Source organism: Choloepus didactylus, chromosome 15 (genome assembly GCF_015220235.1).
Source record: "Choloepus didactylus isolate mChoDid1 chromosome 15, mChoDid1.pri, whole genome shotgun sequence".
In the NCBI taxonomy this organism is placed as follows: Eukaryota; Metazoa; Chordata; class Mammalia; order Pilosa; family Megalonychidae; genus Choloepus; species Choloepus didactylus.
The window spans coordinates 3,040,312-3,060,554 of record NC_051321.1 but is presented as its reverse complement, the minus strand read 5'-3'; the positions used below and the strand labels follow the sequence as shown (position 1 = coordinate 3,060,554).

Genomic DNA, 20,243 nt, shown 5'->3' with positions numbered 1-20,243 from the left:
TTTCTGAGGTGAGATCAGAGAATTCTCCAGTGAAACCATCTGGGCATAGAGATTTCTATTTTGGGGATTTAAAACTTTCAAATTCATTTTCCTTAATAGGTATAGGGCTAGTCAAATAATTTATTTTATATTAATGACATTTGCTCTTTTCTACCATATGAATTAGTGTTACAAATTTCCCTCTAAGCACTGTTTTAACTATCTCATATATTTTGATATGTTATATTTCATTTTCATTCAGTTCAGTGTAGCTTTTATTTTTAGTTCATGTTTTTTATTAATCCACATGTAATTACTTGCCTTCTGGTTTGTTGAAGCAGTAAGTCAGACAACCCTTGCCACAGTAATGTCTGTCAAAGTGGCTGGCCATAAAAACTCCTGCACTACATTCATCTTAAGGGCACTCTTGACAAAGGCAACTAATTTTGCCATTCTCATCCACCTTATGGTATTTCAGGACAGCCAGCTTAACCTTCTTTCTCTTATACTTATTCTTCTTGGGAGTAGTGTAAGACTTCTTCTTCCTTCTCTTGGCATCACCATGGAGTCTCAACACAAGATGAAGAGTGGACTCCTTTCGAATGTTGTAGTCAGAAGTACGTCCAGCTTTCAGTTGCTTGCCAGTTGAGATCGGTCTCTGCTGATCGGGAGGAATTCCCTCCTTATCCTGGATCTTGGCTTTCACATTTTCTGTTGTATCTGAGGGTTCAGCCTCAAGAGTGATGATCTTTCCCATCAGAGTTTTTATGAAAAACTGCATCTTGGTGGTGGTTGCACCACAGATGGCGGATCGGAAAGGAAGCTCAGTGTAGTTTTGATATCCCATTGGACTTCCTTTTACACCCATGCATTATTTAGAAGTCTGTTTTTTAGTTTCCAGTTGTTTGAAGTTTTCCTGTTATCTTTCTGTTATTGATTTCTAGTTTGATTCACTTGTAGTCGGAGAACAGCACTGTGTATGATTTCAATACTTCTGCATTTGTGATGTTTGTTTTATGACTCAAGCAGGATGTGGTCTGTCTTGGTATTTGTTCTGTGACTACTTGAATAGAACTGTATTCTGCTGTTGTTGGATAGTGTGTTCTACAAATATGAATTTCATCCTGTTAGTTGATGATGTGGTTGGGTTCTTTTAGATCCTTGTTGCTTTCTGTTTAGCTATTCTATCAATTGTTAAAAGATGGATGTTGAATTCTCCAACATTAATTGTGGATTTATTTATTTCTCCTTTCAGTTAAACCAGTTTTTTCCCCTTTATTTATTTTACAGCTCTGTTATAGACATATGTAGGATTGCTATATCTTCTTGGTTTGAACTTTTTATCATTATATAATGTTCTTCTCTGCCTCTGGTAATTTTCTTTGCTCTGAAGTCTACTTGATCTCATTACAATAGCCACTCCTGCTTTCCTTTAATCGATACTTTAATGATATATCTTTTTCTATCCTTTTACTTTCAACCTTCTTGTATCATTATATTTGAAGGGAGTTTCTTGTAGATAGCATCTAGTTGGGTCATGTTTTAATCTACTCTGCCAATTTCTGTCTTTTACTGTTGTATTTAGATCATTTATATTTAAATGTAATTATTGTTAAGTTAGTGCTTAAGTCTGCCACTTAGTTTTGTTTTCTGTTCACTCTCTGTTTTTTTATTTCTCTGTTTTATTTTTCCTGACTCCTGTGAGTTACTTGAACATTGTTTTTAGAATTCAATTTTGATTTATCTGTAGTGCTTTTAAGAAATTTTTTTATAGCATTTTGATGCTTTCTCTGAGTATTATCATACATAATTTATCCCAGTCTGCTGGTACTGTCATTTTACTAGATTGAGTGAAATACAGAAATCTTACCTACATTTATATCCCTTTACCCTCCACCATTTATGAAATAATTGTCTTAAATATTTATTTGCATACACTTAGAACCACATCAGGCTGTTGAAATTTTTGCCTCAACATCAAACATAGAAATTTAGAAAACTTAAGAGAAGGAAGGCTTATTTCATTTGCCCATATTTTCACTCACCATGTTCTTCCTTTCTTCCTGATGTGCAAAGGCTCCTTCTTTCATTGTTTCCTTCCTGCTTAGAGAAATTCTTCCAGCCATTCTTTTTTTTTAAATTCAGTTTTATTGATATATATTCACATACCATACAGTCATCCATGGTATACAATCAACTGTTCACAGTACCATCATATAGTTATGCATTCTTCACCACAATCTATTTCTGAACATTTTCCTTACATCAGAAAGAATCAGAATAAAAATAAAAAATAAAAGTAAAAAAAGAACACCCAAACCATCCCCCCTATCCCACCCTATTTGTCATTTAGTTTTTGTCCCCATTTTTCTACTCACCCATCCATACGCTAGATAAAGGGAGTATGATCCACAAGCTTTTCACAATCACACTGTCACCCTTATAATCTACATTATTATACAGTTGTCTTCAGGAGTCCAGACTACTGGGTTGGAGTTTGCTAGTTTCAGGTATTTACTTCTAGCTATCCAATACATTAAAACCTAAGAGGTGTTATCTATATAGTGCATAAGAATGTCCACCAGAGTGACCTCTCGACTCCTTTTGAAATCTCTCAGCCACTGAAATTATTTCATCTCATTTTGCATCCCCCTTTTGGTCAAGAAGATGTTCTCAATCCCACGATGCCAGGTCCAGATTCATCCCCAGGTCCAGATTCATCCCCAGGAGTCATATCCTGTGTTGCCAGGGAGATTTACACCCCTGGGAGTCGGGTCCCATGTGGGCAGTGAGTTCAGCTGGACATCTGTGCAGCAAAGAGGTACTCATGGGGAGACTCTTAGGCACAACTACATGCAAGTTTAGCCTCTCCTTTGCAGTAACAAGCTTCATAAGGGCAAGTCCCACGATAGAGGGCTCAGCACATCAAACTGCCAGTCCCAATGTTTGTGACAACATCAACACCAGTCCAGGTGAGGAAGTCCAACACTTCTGTACCTTCCCCCAGCTCCTTGGGGGTGGGGGGCCTTCCAGCCATTCTTCAAGTGTACATAGTTGACATATTCTCTTAGTTTTCCCTCATCGTAGAGTCTGGATTTTCCCTTGATTCTTGAAGGATATTTTCTCTGGATATAGGATTCTGCACTGACAGTTCATTTCTTTCAGCACTTGAAAAATATTGTGCCACTTCCTTCTGGGTTCCATGGTTTCTGATTAGAAATCTGCAATCATTCAAAATTTTTTTTTACCACTGTGAGTAAAGTGTCATTTTTCCTCTGCTGCTTTAAAAATTTTTTCATTGATTTCAGTTTTCATAAGTTTACTTGTAATGTTTCTTGGCATGGATGTCTTTGTGTTTATCCTGTTTAGGCTTCACTGAGCTTCTTGAATCTGTAGATGTATGTTTCCTGCCAAATTTGAGAAGTTTTAAACCATTATTTCTCAATACTTTTTCAAACTCATTCTCTTTTCCTCCCCATTCAGGACTCCAATAATATAGATGTTAGATTTTTATTGTATTTCTATAAGTCCCTCAGGCTGCATTCATTATTTTTTATTCTATTTTCCCTCTCTTTTCCAGATTGTGTAACTTTTATTGTTCTTTCTCAGTTCACTGATTCTTTCCTCTGTCCCCTCCATTCTGCTGTGGAGACCATCTGCTGAAATTTGTATTTTGGTTATTGTATTTTTCATTTTTAAAATGTCCATTTGTTTTTATTCATATCTCCTGTTTCTCTGCTGAGACTTTCTACTTTTTCATTTGTTTCACATGTTCAACATTGCTTGTTGAAGGATTTTTATCATGACTGATTTAAAATCTTTGTTGGATAATTCTAACATCTCTGTCATCTTGTTAGCATTTATTTATTGTCTTTTTTCAAATGAGTTTAGCTCTTCTTCATTCTTGTTATGATGAATTATTTTCATTTGAAAACTGGACGTTTTTGTTTTTATGTTGTGAGACTTTATATCTTATTAAACATTCTATTTTAACTGTCTTCTTTGACCCTACACCAACAGGGGAGAGCAGATGCCAGCTTGTTCCTGACAGGTGGAGGTGGAAGTCCAGGCTTCCCACCATGCCTACATTGACAACCGAGGGATGAGGGGCTCCTTGTTACTCCTCGGTAGGGGTGGGACCCTTGGCTCCCCACATGGTGGGGGTGGCCTCATTACTGCTAAGCAGTTGTGAATGTCCTGACTCTCCACTATGCCTCTTCTGACCACACCAGCAGGGCAGGGAAAGATGCCTCATTACTAATTAGTAGGGGTGGAAGTCCAGACCCCCACATGGTCTCCACTGACACCACTGGGTGGGAGAAATGCCTCATCAACATCTGTTGGAGATGGAAGTCCTGGCTCTGACACCACCCTGGAGGGAGTTTGGGGACATCTTGTTACAACCTCATGAGGGTGAAGTCTAGAGTCCTTCAGCCTTTGACTTTTGCTTGTTTAGGTGGGTTGAGGTCACAGTTTTTTTGTGTGTGGTGTTTGACTAGAATAGGAGATTATTGTCTAAACTTTTCCATCTTGCTGGGCTGTCCCTTTCTTGGGCCTTTGTTGGTCTTTGTTGTTTTCTGTGCCCACTGGCATACCATGGTTGCTAGCTGCTTTAGCTAGAATTCTGGGACATATGAGACCAAAAGGAGACCAAAGAAACTGACAATCATGTTGCTCCTTGATCCCAAGATCTCTGACTCATCTGCTTCCTTCTTTCCACCTATCAGGGTCATCTTATGTTTATTTCATGTAGAATGTTCAGTGTTTTTAGTTGTATTCATCAGAAGGAGTTGGGAGTACTATGTCTACACCTTTCTCCCACAAGTGTTAGTCCTCTATGATCTATTTTTTAGTTAATTTTTGTTTATGGTCTGATGGATGGGGTGAGGTTAATTTCTTTTCCCAGCATCATTTGTTGGAAAGGTTTCCCTTTACCCATTGTATTACTTTGGCAACTTTGTCAAAGATCAACTGACCTTTTATGAGTGAATATTTCTAGGTTTCTATTCTGGTCCACTGACATACCTATATATCATGTCAATATCACATTGTTTTGATTACAGTAGCTTTATAATAAGTCTTGTAATCAGATAGTATAGATTCCATTTCGTTCCTTTTTCCAAACAAAATTTTTGTTATTCTACATCTTTCATATCCACATAAATTTCAGAATCAGCTTTTCAATCTCTACAGAAAATTGTAGGAATTTTTATTTGAATTTTTATTTTGTATTGGATCTATAGATCAATTTGGGAAATATGGACATATTAATAATATTTATTGCATCTTCCAATCCATGATCATTAAAAATAATTTCTTTAATAGCTCCTAGAAATGTTTTCTATGTTTCAGTACCGAAGTCTTACACATATTTTCTTAAACTATCCCTTAGTATTTCATGATTTTTATTCTTTTGTGAATGGTATTTCTTTTTTTTTAATATTTTGAGATTTTATAAGATTGTCTCATGCAACTGAAGATGCACAAGTCCAAATTCTGTAGGGCGGGCTGAAGGTTTTCAACGAATGCCCCAGGAGAAGCTGGCTGAAGTAGAGATGAACATTCTCTCTTCTGACTGCCAAAGTCATCACTTCTTTTAAAGCCTTCAACTGATTGAATGAAATGTCTCTTATTGCTGAAGGCAATCTCCTGAGTTTATTGCAGAGGTAATCAGTCATAGATGCAATCAACTTACTGATGATTTAAGTCCACAAAATGTCCTCGCAGTAACAGGCCAATGCTTGGTTGACCAAACAACCGGGCACCATCACCTGGCCAAGTTGACACATGAGCCTAACTATCACAGTCCACCCCTTGTCAAGTTGTCACATCACCTTAAAACACACTTAATCTCCAAATAAAAAGCAGTAACATATATTTTTCACCTAACAGTAATCAACTGTCCTGTGTACAACCAGAAACACACTAAATCTCTCCAGAATAGGGTGCAAGTCCTTAGGTAACAGTCACTCTTAAGCTTGATATCCCTTAACTTAATTACTATGACATGAACTAATACAATTTATGTCATGTGATAATGGAATAAGGGAGGAAAACAAAGGTATTTGCCTTAAGTACATATACAAACATGAATGGTATTTCTTTTAACAATTTCTATCTTCATTTGTTGCCATTTTATAGAAATACAATTGATTTTTGCATATTGACTTGTTAAATTCACATTTAATTCACATTTAGTTGAGTAACTTATTTGTATATTTCTTAAAATTTTCTAGGTCAGCTTTCCTCAACATGTGGTTTGTGAACCCCAGTTGGTGCCTGAGAACTTTTCAGTGTCTGTGAGGTTAAAATTATTTTTAAAAAGGCAAATATATTATTTCCATTTTTATTGTGTTGATATTTGCACTTAGGTGCAAAGAAATGATGGATAACATTGCTTGTGCCTTAGCATGAATCAAAGTAGCGGCACCAACTTGTCCTCGTAGTCACTGCATTCCTCCTTTCCATGAGCTCACAGTAGAAAACAAAATGCAGCTGTACGATGTATTTTTATTAATTTTCAGTCCCTAAGAACATCTTTTTCCTTTTTATCTTTAAATATTAGAATTTTATTTGATTGCATCTGCAATGACCTTATTTCCAAATAAGGTCATAATTTGAGGTACTGTGCATTAGACTCCAATTTATCTTTTTGAGAACACAATGTAATTTAACCCATAGCATGTACCATATCCTTAAATTCTAGAATTTTGTGGATGAGAACAATTAAACGTAGAGAGATTAAATTACTTGCCAAAACCATAGCACTTGTTAGTGACAGAGCGGGTAGCATGACATACATCACCTGACTGCTTGCCCAATATTTATTTATTCTTTTATTTAGCAACTATAAATTGAGATCCAAGTATGTCCCAGGTACTGCCTATATGCTGCAGATAAGACAAAATTTCTTCCCTATGGTAGCTTATTTTCTGGTTGAGGGAGATAAACAATGAATAAAATAAGTATATATAAAAATACATACTGTGTTACATGGTGATAAACGCTTAAGAAGGAAATTAAAGCAGGAAAGGAAATTGGGAGTTTAGGTGGGGATTGCAATTTTATATGGAGATCACCAGACTTTAAAGGTGATATTTAAGTAAGAACCTAAAGGAAGTGAGGGAGCAAGTCAAGAAGATACCAGGCATATTAGTTGGTTTTCTCCCCCTCACTCATTGAATTTTTTTTCCTGCCACTCCCATCTGTGGGTGAGCTATGGCTCTACTGGGCTCAGTTAGGGTCAGCTAGTATTGGCCTCAGACTGTTTTGTTTCACATGTTTGTTTCACAAGTTCTTATGGCGGAAAGCAAGAGGGCAAGAGGGAAAACCAAGCTATACAATTATCTTTAAAGCTACATTTCTTCCTGGCTCTCATATATCATATTACCCCCAACTTACATCATTTTCACTAGCAAGTATTCCATTGACCAAAGCAAATCATATAGCCAAGCTCAACATCAATAGAATGAGAAAGTATACTCCACCTGTAGTGAGAAGTACTACAAAGTTATATGGCAAAGAATGAGGATGTATAATTCTATTAAAGGGGAGTGAAGAATTGGAAACAACAATCCAATATGCATCCTGGGTTCACAGTAATCCACTCCCACCCAAATGCAAAATACGTTCATTCCCTCCCAAGACACCCTCACACGCTCATCTAGTCATACCATCAACCTCAAAGTTCAGGATCTCATGATCCATATCAGGTCTGGAGTAGGCTCCTCTTGATCAGAGACCTATTGACTTACAAAACAAGTTATCCACACACGCCCCCCTCAAATTCAATAGTGGAACAGGAATAGGAAAACTATGATAAGTGCCCCCATTCAAAAAATAAGAATAATGAGAAGCATGAAGCAGTCACTCATCCATAAGTATTCTGCAATTTGTTGTACAAAGGTATGAAGTACCCCCTGTACTGGGGATTGGCTTGATTAGGCCCTGATTCTGCTTCCTGGGAGTAGTTCCTCATGCGATTATTCTCTGTGGCTCCTGGCTCCGTTCTCTGGAAAGTCCTTCCTTTTTCATCTTCCTCCAAGACCTCGGTGAAGGTGCTGGCCAGGCTGTGGTCTCATCTGAAGGCTGGACTGAGACAGGATCCACTTCCAAGCTTGGTTGTTGACAGGATTCACTTCCTTACAGGCTGTTAGACTGAGGACCTTGGTTCCTTGCTCCCTGTTAGCCAAAGGCCTTCCTCAGTTCCTTGCTCTGTGGGAGTTATTTTCCATAGGGCTGCTTACAACATGGCAGCAGGCACCTATCAGAGCAAGCAAGCAAGAGAGGGACAAGAACATCATTTTAATATTTTGTCCGACAAAATGGGAAGTACACATGAAACACGTCTTCTTGTTACTGAACTGTGAGGAGAAGCACTTATATGATTGCTTGAGTTATAAGCTGAACAAGCAATTTTTTCATGAAACACAGTATTTACTCAAAGGAAAACTGACAGGAAAACTATAGTTATTTTGAGTCAGATACTTGACGTAATTTTTTGAAAATGAACAATGTGAGCTTGTCAGCTCAAGAAAAGCAACTGATGGTATTTGTTGACAATAATAAAATTTGAGCATTCAAGCAAATGTTAGAATTTTGGAAAGTTTATATCCATCTCTGCGAACTTTATAGCTGCTGATGAGATCAGTGTGTCAACAATTTGAACAACTGCACAACTCAGTGAACCAACTTCTTCAAAATGACAAATGTTCCAGGGATGCAAGGGTCATTTACAGTGGAAAGTAGATCAATGGGTTTTATAACAACAGAGTGCTTCAAGTTTATTGGATTTCTTTAGATTCCACATTACAAAAATATAATTTAAGAAACTACTTGTTTTAGTTTTCTCTTGCTAAAGCAAACTTTTCTGTCACATGGCAATGCACATGGTGGTTTATCCATTTACTTGTTCATGGACATTTGGGTTGTTTCCAGTTTTAGGCTATTACAAATGAATCTGCAGAACATTTGTGCAGAAGTCTTTAGTGGATGTCTGCTTCATTTTCCTTTTGTTAATATCTAGGAGTAGAATGCGTGGGTGTTGGGGTTGAATCATACCACCCACAAAAGGCATGTTCACATCCCAACCCTTGGTCCCATGAGTTTGAACCCACTTGCAAATCAGACCTTTAAAGATGTTAGTTAAGTGGTGCCCAAACTGAGGGAGGGTGGGCCTTAGTCCAATATGGCTAATGTCCTTGTAAGCAAAGGAATTTGCTCATGGAAAGAGAGAGGTCATGGGTTGCAGCCAGAAGCTGGAAGCCAACAGAACCCAGAAGAAAAAGAAGACAGCTCCATGGGCATTGCCTGTGATGGAAAAGCCAAGGACTGAGGCCAGCCAGCAGCAACCCCAGAACACCACCGTCTGCAGGGAGAAGGCATTGCCTGGCTGAAGCTGCAGTTTTGGACTTCTCCAGCCTCAAAACCATGAGCCAATAAATTCCCATTGTTTAAGCCAATCCATTGCATGGCATTTGTTTAAGCAGCTGGGGAACTAAGACAACGGGTAATATATTAGATAGAACTTGTTCCAGCTTCTTTAAGATATGGAATACTGCCATAACAACACTTTTAATATCCTTGTTGACTCATTATATCATCTGTGTCCATTCTGAGTCACATTTTTTCTAATTAAATTCAGTTTTATTGAAATACATTCACACACCATACAATCATCCATGGTATACAATCCACTGTCCACAGTATGATAACATAGTTATGCGTTCATCACCACAGTCTATCTCTGAACATCTGAGTCACTTTTGATTGGCCCCCCCTCCCCCATTACGGGTTGTACTTTTCTTCTTTGCAAGACTGTAGTACTTTTTGGTCAGTTGCCAGACATGCAAGATGTGATGGATATTTTTTGGATTTCTGTAAATAATTTTGAACTTTATTTTTAGACAAAATTAATTGGCTTGTAAAGAGTTTTATCCTTTGGGTCTTGCTATTAAGCTTTGTCATCTGGAACTAGATGTGCAACTAGTCTGGGGTTAACTTTTTTAATACTTCTATGTACATTCCCTAAGAAAAAAAGATATTTACTTATGTAACCGCTTTAAATACAGTTATCAAGTTCAAGACAATTAACACTGATATAAAGTGCACAGTGATATTCCAACTTTTCATATGCCACAATAATGTCCTTGTGACAGTTATGTTCATGTGTCAGCTTGGCTGGTGATGGTGCCCAGCTGTCTGGTCAAGAAAGCACTGGCCTATCTATTGCTGCGAGGACATTTTGTGGATTAAATCATCAGTACATCGATTGCATCTGTAACTATTTATGTCTGAAGCCGGCCAAGGGACATGTCTTCCACAGTGAGAGACGTTTAATCTAATCAATGGAACACTTTCAAGGGGGAGGTGGTAGCTTTAGCAGACAGAAGAGAGGACTTGCATCTCTGCTTGGCCAGCCATCCACCAGCATCTCCTGGGTAATTCATCGAAGACCTTCATCGGAGTGCCAGCTTGCAGCCTACCCTATGTTGCATGAGACACCTTTATAAAATGTCATATTTACAGATATCTGCTGTTGGTTCTGTTTCCCTAGAGAACCCTGACTAATTCTATCCCTTTGGACTTTTGGTCTTCCATCATTAGATCTAGTTCAGGATGATATATGGCTTTTAATTGTCATTGTCTTTTTAGTCTCTCTCTTTTTAAATTGTGTAAACATATATACAAAAAAAAACTTTCTCATCGCAACCACTCCTAAGTACAGTTCATTGGGATTAATTTCATTCACATTGTGGGCTACTCTTCCCACATCCATTACCAAAACTTTTAAATACCCCAAAAAGAAACCCTACACCCATTGTGCATTAACTCCTCATTCTCCCTGCCCCCTGCCCCTGGTGACTTGAACTCTACTGTCTGTCTCTATGAATTTGCATATTCTGGCTATTTCATATAAGTGGAATCACACAACATCTGCCTTTTGTGTCTGACTTATTTCACTGAACATTATGTCTTCAAGGTTCATCTACATGGTAGCATGTATCAGAACCTAATTCATTTTCTGTTGGAGAAGCTGATTGTATGTATATACTGCATTTTGTTTCCCCATTCATCTCCTGCTTGGACACTTGGGTTGCTTCCACCTTTTAGCTTTTGTGAATAATTCTGCCATAAGCATCAGCATACAGTATTGTTTTGAGTTCCTGCTTTCAATTGTTTTGGGCATATACTTAGAAGAACATTGCCTGGTCTATGGGATTTCCATGTTTAACTTTTTGAGGATACACCAAACTGTTATCCACAGCAGATATGACATTTACATTCTCACCAACAATGTACTAAGGTTTCTATTTTTCTGTATCCCTTTCAATACTTGTTATTTTCTTTTCTTTAAAAATTTTATTGGAGAAGTTTTAGGTTTATAGGAAAATCATGTAGGAAATACAGAATTCCCATATAGCCACCTTCCCTTCTGCCCCCTGCACAGTTTTCCCTATCATTAACACTTTGAACTAGTGTGGTACTTTGGCTTGTTACAATTGATGAAACAATACTATTATAATAATACTATCAATTATAGATATCAATTATAGTCCATAGTTTACATTGGTGTTCAGTGTTGTACAGTCCTACGGTTTTTAAAATTTTTTTATTCTTGTAAGATATACAAACCCCAAATTTCCCCCTTTTAACTACATTCAGATATATAATTCAGTGATGTTAATTATATTAACAGTGTTGTGCTACCATCACCACCATGCATTACCCAAAATTTCTACCACCCCAAACAGAAACTGTACCAATTAAATGTTAACTCCCCATTCCCTATCCCCACCCAGCCCCTGATAACCTGCATTCTAGTTTCTAACTCATGCATTTGCTTATCCTAATTATTTCATATGAATGAGATTGTACAATATTTGTCCTTTTGTGTCTGGCTTATTGCTCTCAACATGATGTCTTCAAAGTTCATCTATTTTGTTGCATGTATCAGAACCTCATTCCTCTTTACAGCTGAACAATATTCAGTTGTACATATGCATCACATTTTGTTTGTCCACTTGTTTCTCTATTGATGCACATGTTTTACTTCCATCTTTTGATAATTGTGAATATGAACATTGATGGGCAAATATCTGCTTGAGTCCCTGCTTTCAATTCTTTGGGTATATTCTTAGATGTGGGATTGCCAGGTCTTATGTTAATTCTATACTTAACTTTCCAAGGTACTGCCAAACTGTTATCCACAACAGTTGCACTATTTCACATTCCCACCAACAATGAATGGGTGTTCCTATTTCTCCACATCCTCTCCAACACTTGTTATTTTCTGTTTCTTAATAGTAGCCATTCTGGTGGGTGGTAAGTGGAATCTCTTTGTGGTTTTGATTTGCATTTCCTTAATGGCTAATGATGTTGAACATCTTTTCATGTGCTTATTGGCTATTAGTATATCTTCTTTGGAAAAATGTCTATTAAATTCTGTTACCTATTTTTAAATTGATTTGTTTGACTTTTGTTGTTGAGTTATAGGATGTCTTTATATATTATGAATGTTAAACCCTTATGTAGTTTCCAAATATTTTCTCCAATTCTGTAGATTGTCTTTTGGTTTTTATGATGAAGTCCTTTGATGCAAAAAAGTTTTTAATTTTGATGAAGTCCCATTTATCTATTTTTTTCTTTTGTTGCTTGTTCTTTTGGTGTAAAGTCTAAGAAATCATTGCCTAACAAAGGTCCTGAAAATGCTTCCCTGTGTTTTCTTCCAGGAGTTTTATACTTCTGTCTCTAATTTTTAGGTCTTTGATCCATTTGGAGTTAATTTTTGTATATAGAATGAGGTCGTAGTTAATCTTCATTCTTTTGCATAAGATATTTGGTTTTCCCACCATATGTTGAAGAGACTATTCTTTCCTTTCCCCATTTTGTTGACTTAGTACCTGTGCTGGTTTAACTCTATTATATACCTCACAAAAGCCATGTTCTTTAAATCCAATCATGTGGGTGCAGTCTTATTGTGGGTGGGATCTTTTGATTAAATTACCTCCATGGAGATGTGACCTCACCCATTCAAGGTGGGTCTTAATTAGTTTACTGAATTTCTTAAGAGAGAGAGAGACCTCAGAGCCAACACTGACCCAGATGCTTGGAGATACAGAGAAGCTGAGAGAGATGGTTTGGAGAGAAGCTAAAATGTGTAATCCAAAGTTTGCCCCCAGCAGAAGCTAAGAGAAATGCTTAGAGAGAAAACACCCAGAGACATTTTGGAGACAGCCATTGAAACCAGAACCAGGAGAGAAGCTTAAGAGATGAAATCCAGAGTTTGCCCTAAAGAAGCTAAGAGAGGACCCCCAGATGCTTAGAGAGAAACACCCTGGGAGAAAGAAGCAAGGATGCACAGGAGCTGAGAGAGAGAAGCTAAGAGAAACAGAAGCCCAGAGACATTTTGGAGAAAGCCACTGGAACCAGAAGCTGAAAGCAATGCAAACTGGGAGCAAAGGACCAGCAGATGCCAGCTATGTGCCTTCCCAGCTGACAGAGGTGTTCCAGATGCTATTGGCTTTTATTCAGTGATGGTATCCTCTTGTTGATGCCTTAGTTTGGACACTTTTATGGCCTTTGAACGTACATTTGTAACCTAATAAATCCCCTTTATTGGATAAAAGCCAATCAATTTCTGGTATTCTGCATAACAGCAGCTTTAGCAAATTGGAACGGCACCCTTGTCAAATCAATTGGCCATAGATGTGAAAGTTTATTTATGAGCTGTCAATTTGATTCCACTGGTTTATATATAAACCTGTGCTGGTACCGTGATGATTTGATTACTATAGCTTTGTAATAGGTTTTAAATCAGGAAGTGTGAGTCCTCCAACTCTGTTTTTCTTTTTTAAAGATGGTTTTGGCTACTTGAGGTTCTTTACTCTTCCATATAAGGTCAATGTTGACATCAACAATATTTAGTCTTCCAGTCCATGAACATGAAATGTCCTTCCACTTATTTAGGTCTTCTTTTATTTATTTTCACAATGTTTTGTAGTTTTCCATATACAAGTCCTTTACATCTTTGGTTAGATATACTCTTAGATATTTGATACTTTTAATTGCTATTGTAAATGGAATTTTTTCCTTGTTTTTCTGTTCCAATTGCTCATTACTAGTGTATAGAGACACTATTTATTTTTGTTTGTTGATTGTGTACTTGCTACTTTGCTGAATTCATTTATTAGTTCTGGTAACTTTTTTGTGGATTTTTCAGGATTTTACATATACAGAATCACGTTACCTGTAAATAGGGAAAGTTTTTCTTCTTCTTTTCCAATTTGTATGCCTTTTTTCTCCTTTCCTTGCCTAATTTCTCTGGCTAGAGTTTCCAATAAGATGTTAAGTAATAGTGGTGGCAGTGGGCATCCTTGTCTTGTTCCTCATCTTTGAGGACAAGATTTCAATCATTCACCATTAAGTACAATGTTAGCTGTGGGTTTTTTATATATGCCTTTTTTGGGGTTGAGGAAGTTTTCTTTTATTGCTAGTTTCCTAAATGCTTTTATCAAGACGGGGTGCTGGATTTTGTCAAATGCCTTTTCTCCATTACAGATGATCATGTAACGGTCTTTCCCCCTTCCTTATATTAATGTGGTGTATTAAATTAATTGATTTTCTTATGTTCAACTACCCTTGCATACCTGGGGAAAATACCACTTGCTCATGGTGAATGATTCTTTTACTGTCCGGTTGAATTTAGTTTGCTAATATTTTGTGGAGAATTTTTATATCTATATTCATAGGGGTTATTGGTCTGTAATTTTGTTTCCTTGTGGTAAATTTATCTGGTTTTGGCATTAGTGTGATTTTTGGCCCCCTAGAATGAGTTGGGAAGTGTCTCCTCTTCAACTTTTTGGAATAGTTTGAGAATGATTGGTGTTAATTCTTTTTGAAATGTTTGGTACAGTTCAGCAATGAAGCCATCTGGTCCTGTGCTTTTCTTTGTTGGGAGGTTTTTGGTTACTGATTCAATCTCTTTACTTGTTATTGATCTGTTGAGATTTTCAGTTTCTTCTCGAGTCAGTGTAGGTGGTTTGTGTTCCTAAGAACCTGTCCATTTCATCTAGGTTATCTAATTTGTTGGTGTACAGTTGTTCATAATATCCTCTTATAATCCTTTTTATTTTTGTGGGGTTGGTAGTAATTTAATTATTTGTGTCTTTTTTTCTTTGTGAGTTTAGCTAAAGATTTGTCAATTTTACTGTTCTTTTCAAAGAACAAAGTTTTGGTTTTAATGATGCTATCTATTGTTCTTTGCTTTTTATTTTATTTGTCTCCTCTGTAGTCTTTGTTATTTCCTCCCTTCACCTCACTTTGGATCTAGTTTGTTCTTTTTTCTAGATCCTCCAGTTGTGTGGTTAGTTCTTCTTCACATGTCTAATAAATTTCTGATTGCAGACTTGATAATTTGAATACCACATTGTTGAGTGTTGGATTTTTTTGTCTTTAAAGAGTGTTGCACTATTTTCTGACAGGCAGTTAAGGTCCTTGTCAATTGGCATTATCCTTTTGAGGTTTGTTTTTAAGCTTTTTAGGTTAGAGTAACCTTTACTCTAGGGCTCGCTCACCCTTACTACTGAGGCATGACCCTTTGGGGGTCTCTACAGAATCCATGGGGTGCTCAGTGTGGTCCCCCACTCTGGCTCTTGGTACTTGAGTACTTCCAGCTCCATGTATGCTCTGTAAATTGTTCACCTTACATCCCTGCCGTTCTGCTTCCATACTTGAGGAGTTTCACCCGAAGAATATGCAGCTTAGTATTCTGCAATAGTCTCAAGGTGACCCTACCTGCTGTTGCATAAGTGAAAACTGCTGTTTCATATATTTTGCCCAGTTTTCTACTGGTATGATGAAAGGGCAATTTTCATATCAGTTTTTCCATCATGGCTAGAATTGGGAGCCCACACCCACTGTTCTTAAAGATGAACCTCAACGTAACTGAGTATTATACTTTCATATATCTACAAATAATGGAATAAAGCCGAAGACAAGCAAGCCATTTAAAAATTAAGCTTTAAGAACATGAGGAAAACCCTTCAAAATCAAAAATTTTTGACATCATGCAATACCCGATTGACCATTTTACATAATTGTATTAACTTATTGATACTCACAAACCAAAAGCTAATGTTTGGATAGGTTCTTTGATTTTGTTTCTGACAATAGTGTGTGCCCCTGTCTTGAATCTGCTCATTTAAAATGCTTGGAAACAGAATTTTCTCATTTTCCAGATGAAGACTTCGAGTAGGCTTTGAACACATTTGTGAAGAACCATAAAATGCCACACTTGGCATTGAGCTTGTGGGAATTATGACTGATGTCAGGGTTGCTGAACTTCATCGGCTCCTTCTGTTCGAGGTTGCTGTCAGGAGCCCCTGTGCAGATGGTCTCCTCACTCAGGGTGTGCTTGCCCCTCCACTTGAGAGCTGGCAAATCCCACTTCCCTTCCAGTAAGCATTTATCTGTGCAAGGTCCTCGCCTGCAAGGAAGAGAAAAGAAGTGAAAATCTGTGTAGTCCGGTGGGTGGCGGGCTCCCTGGGGAGGGGGTGTGGGCTGCTGGACGAGCTCAGAGAGGAGGTGACCCGGCAGCCGAGCTGATGCAGGAATTGGTCGTGGGGAGCAGTGGGGCCTGGTCTTCCAGGTTGGGGGCCCATCGGCATGCAGGCCTGGTGTATTGGGGTAGCCCTGTGGTTGCAGATGAGAATGCACGAGGGTGGGGTTGGAGATGACACTGGAGAAGCAGACAGGCAGGCCAGGTCCCGGGAGACTGCTCTGCTGGTTGGGGACGGGCGTGCAAGAGCAGAGCTGGCATGTCTCTAGTGTCTAATTTAGGAGCATCACTGTGGGTGAGAACATGAGATGGCGTGGGCGTGGCAGTCTTGAGGGTGAGTCACAAAATGGATGTATTTACTTTTCTCTAATGGATGACAGAATCAAAACAAAATGTATTTAGGATTAATATTCTAATCCGAGAAATTTTATTTATTATGGTAGTAGGAAAAGCTATTTCAAAATTAGGGGGAAAATCCCTATGCTTTGTTTTGTTTTTTCAACTGAAGATTAATTTATCATTAAATCACTTTTCAAAAGGACATATCCTGGGGGTTTTATTTTACTGAGACGTGAACAAATTGATAGGGGCAAATGATTATTGATTTGAAGCTCCTGTGCTAATAGTACAGTTTTGAGCAAGTGATGAATACCATGAACTTTTGAAACTGATCTGTGATTTTCTACCTTCTTCTGGATTCTGTAAGTGTTTTTCCAATCCATAGGTTTACAGAAGCTCTGGAAATGTAGGCTGGATTTTCCAGTGGGAATTGTATTGCACAACCATAGATTCGTCTTCCCTACCACTCCAGGATTTGGGAAAAACCATTTTATTTTATGAACAGTGTAAGTTCCAATTGATTGACGGTCTCTAGCTCTGTATTTGTTTTAATTAATATTAATGAAGGTAATTAATATGTGACTTGGAATAGAGTGGAAAGTATATTATTTAGACTAATTGAGTACTTAACAATCTGGAAAACCAACAACATGGAAAATAATATACAATGGAAAAACAGAAAATGTGGAAAAGGAGAGGCATTTGGCCCCACATCAGTCACGCGTGGTTGCTGGTTTGCTGCAGCTCCATCTGGGACGCGGCGGTGGGCACCCTGGGGATCGCCAGGCAACTGGGTCCCGTCCCCTGAGAACCTCAGAGCTGTCTCATGAGAGCACGTGCTTTTCTTGGTTTGTGCACCTTTCACGGAGAGGCTAAGTGGCTCTCCCGGAGGGCAGGCTGGGCTGGCCGTGCTGCGAGGTGTGTCCCCTCCCTGGGCTTTCATCCTGCCTTCCTGGCGGGTGCTGCCAGCTCCTGTAGAGAGCGTGTGATCCCTCTCACCAGGGGTGAGCTTCCGTGACTGAAACAGCGCGCTTTCCAGCCCGAGGCTAACACTGAGAATCCTGAGGTGTGGCGTGCTCTGGGTTGATAGAACTAGTTAGGTTTAATTAACAAATTTCAGCAATAACTACTTGAATACCTCTTTGGATTGAGTAGAAAGCATGGAAGCTTCCCACATGCAGCTCCCCCGTCCTCTTCGCCAGTATTTCACAGATGTATTATTAATGTCTTTTATCACTCTGACAATACGATCGTATCACTTTTGCTCTATTATTCTTTGATCATTGAAATGAAGCTTTGATCCCATGTTTCACTTATCACTAAAATAAGCCCTTGGCCCTTTCCTGCTGGAAGGTGGATGCCTTCCAGGAATCCTGATTTCTGGTAGATTCCACGAAGTGTTCTTGGAGGGTGAGAAGCCTGTGCTGCGTGAAGCAGCCGACTCGGAGGAGGGTTTGGCTGAGAACGGAGGGGACGACGGGTGGAGTGGGGAGATGGTGCATTTGTCCACTGTTAGCGCCTCTGCTGGGGCACCCTTGGGGCAAAGTAGCTGGAATCTAGCTTGGGCTGTGTGTCCACAGCTGCTGGTGACCCAGAGAAGGGCTGTTCCTGAGGTTGCACGATGGCCCATGGGGCCGAGACCTGGTCCTGGTTTGTCCAGTGCTGGAACATGAGTGCTAGACAGTGGTGCCCAGAGGCCGCTTTTGCCCGCCTCCCCTTTGACCCATAGGTGAGGGAGGGGGTCCTGCCCTGGGTGCAGGGATGGCTGACACCCAACCCCGACACTGGGCAGAGCAGATGGACAGTGGTTTACGGTCACTGTGACCCACAGCCCAGGGAGGAAGACACGGCAGGCCACGCAGAGCCCCCTAAGGGCAGGAATCCAGGCGGGCTGTGGGGGTGGGCTGTGCAGCAGATGAGGGCGGGGGCCCCTGGTTCCCCCGGGAGGACATGAGTGGCTCATCTGAACAGCTCCCGGGGCCAGTGGGGACCTGGAGCCCATCCTCGGGGACAAGCAGGCACCAAGCCTGGTCCCCCTGACAAGGGGTGTCTGCTGGGGGAGCTTCTCCACGGGAGCAGAGGGGAGGGGTCTTGAGGTTAGGGTACTCGGGGACCCTGGTTTTCCCAGATATCACGGCAGCACTCAATATTGAACTGGAACCCAGGCCTTCACCACACACCAGGGCCTTGCTTGTGTTGCTCCCAGCAGTGCCTCAGGCCTCTGGAAGCAGCCCAAGAAAGGCTTGTTGAATTCGTGCTTCACACACTTAAAAATAAAAAGAGCAAGCAAGCAAGCAAACCAAACACCACCCGCTAGAACGTTTTTTTCTAGGTGGGACCTTAGAGGCTATGATTTGTCAGCTTTTGTAATTCAGCTGATTCAGCTGTCCCCAGAGAGACCCTGTCCGTCAAGTTCCAAATGCAATGGCCAGGCCCCCACCCCACCTCTCTGCACACACACTCACGCACCACACCTCATGGGCCCGAAATCCAACATTCCCCCGGATCTCTCTGGAGCAGTGTCGGCAAACCAGGGTCCACGGGCCAAACCCTGCCCTCTGCCTGCTTTTGTAAAAAATAAATATACTGGCGCCCAGCTGTGCCCATTTGTTTACGCCTTGTCAGTAGCCACTTCTGTGCGTCCATGGCGGAGCTGAGCAGCAGCTGCAGAGACCACGCGGCTGGCAAGGCTGAAAGTGTTTCCTCCGCAGACCTTTATGGAGAAAGTTCACCTATCCCTGCTGCAGAGCCCCCGGGCTCCTGGTCACCCCCTTTGCCGGATTAGTTCAGCTTGGGCCTCACCTGGGGGTGCTGTCCACGGGCCCTGTCCCGCACGGCGTCGTCCCACTGCTCCCTCAGCGAGTTCTAACTGCTCTGCAGGTTTGAACTGGGGGTGGAGGTGGGCGCCCTGTTGCAGCTCCACAAAGAACCAAGAGCTGCTTGGCCACTGCCTTTTCCCACGGGCCACCGTGCTCCCGAGGAGCTCCCAGGTGTCTGGGCCTGCCCTCCCCAAAGTCAGCCCCCGGGGCTGCTGGTGTCCTCTACACCGTGAGCTGGGACCCTCTGCCTGGCCGTGACCTTCATGCTCGGCCCTTTGGGCTTTTTTTCTAAAACCAAAGAGGCTCATCACAGTATTTTGCATGTTGTATTTTGGGGAGAAGCCATGTTACTCCCTTAGCAGGCAGGAGAAACTGCAGCCGGTTTGGTTTTAAATTGCATTTGTTTCCTCTCCATTACCTTGCAGTGAAGCTGGCTTCTCCCAGGGGAGGTGGCCTCGATTACGTACTGGGTGGTGACAGATGCACCCCAGAGGTGTTTTGAACTGGGGCACTAGGAACCCTGGAAGTATCTATAACTGCTCTTCTAA

At 40.2% G+C, this 20,243-nt stretch overlaps 1 pseudogene; it reads right to left on the bottom strand.

The window, feature by feature from the left end:
- Positions 1-292: 292 nt before the first annotated feature.
- Positions 293-760, bottom strand: LOC119509806 (annotated as a pseudogene).
- Between the last annotated feature and the right edge of the window lie 19,483 nt (positions 761-20,243).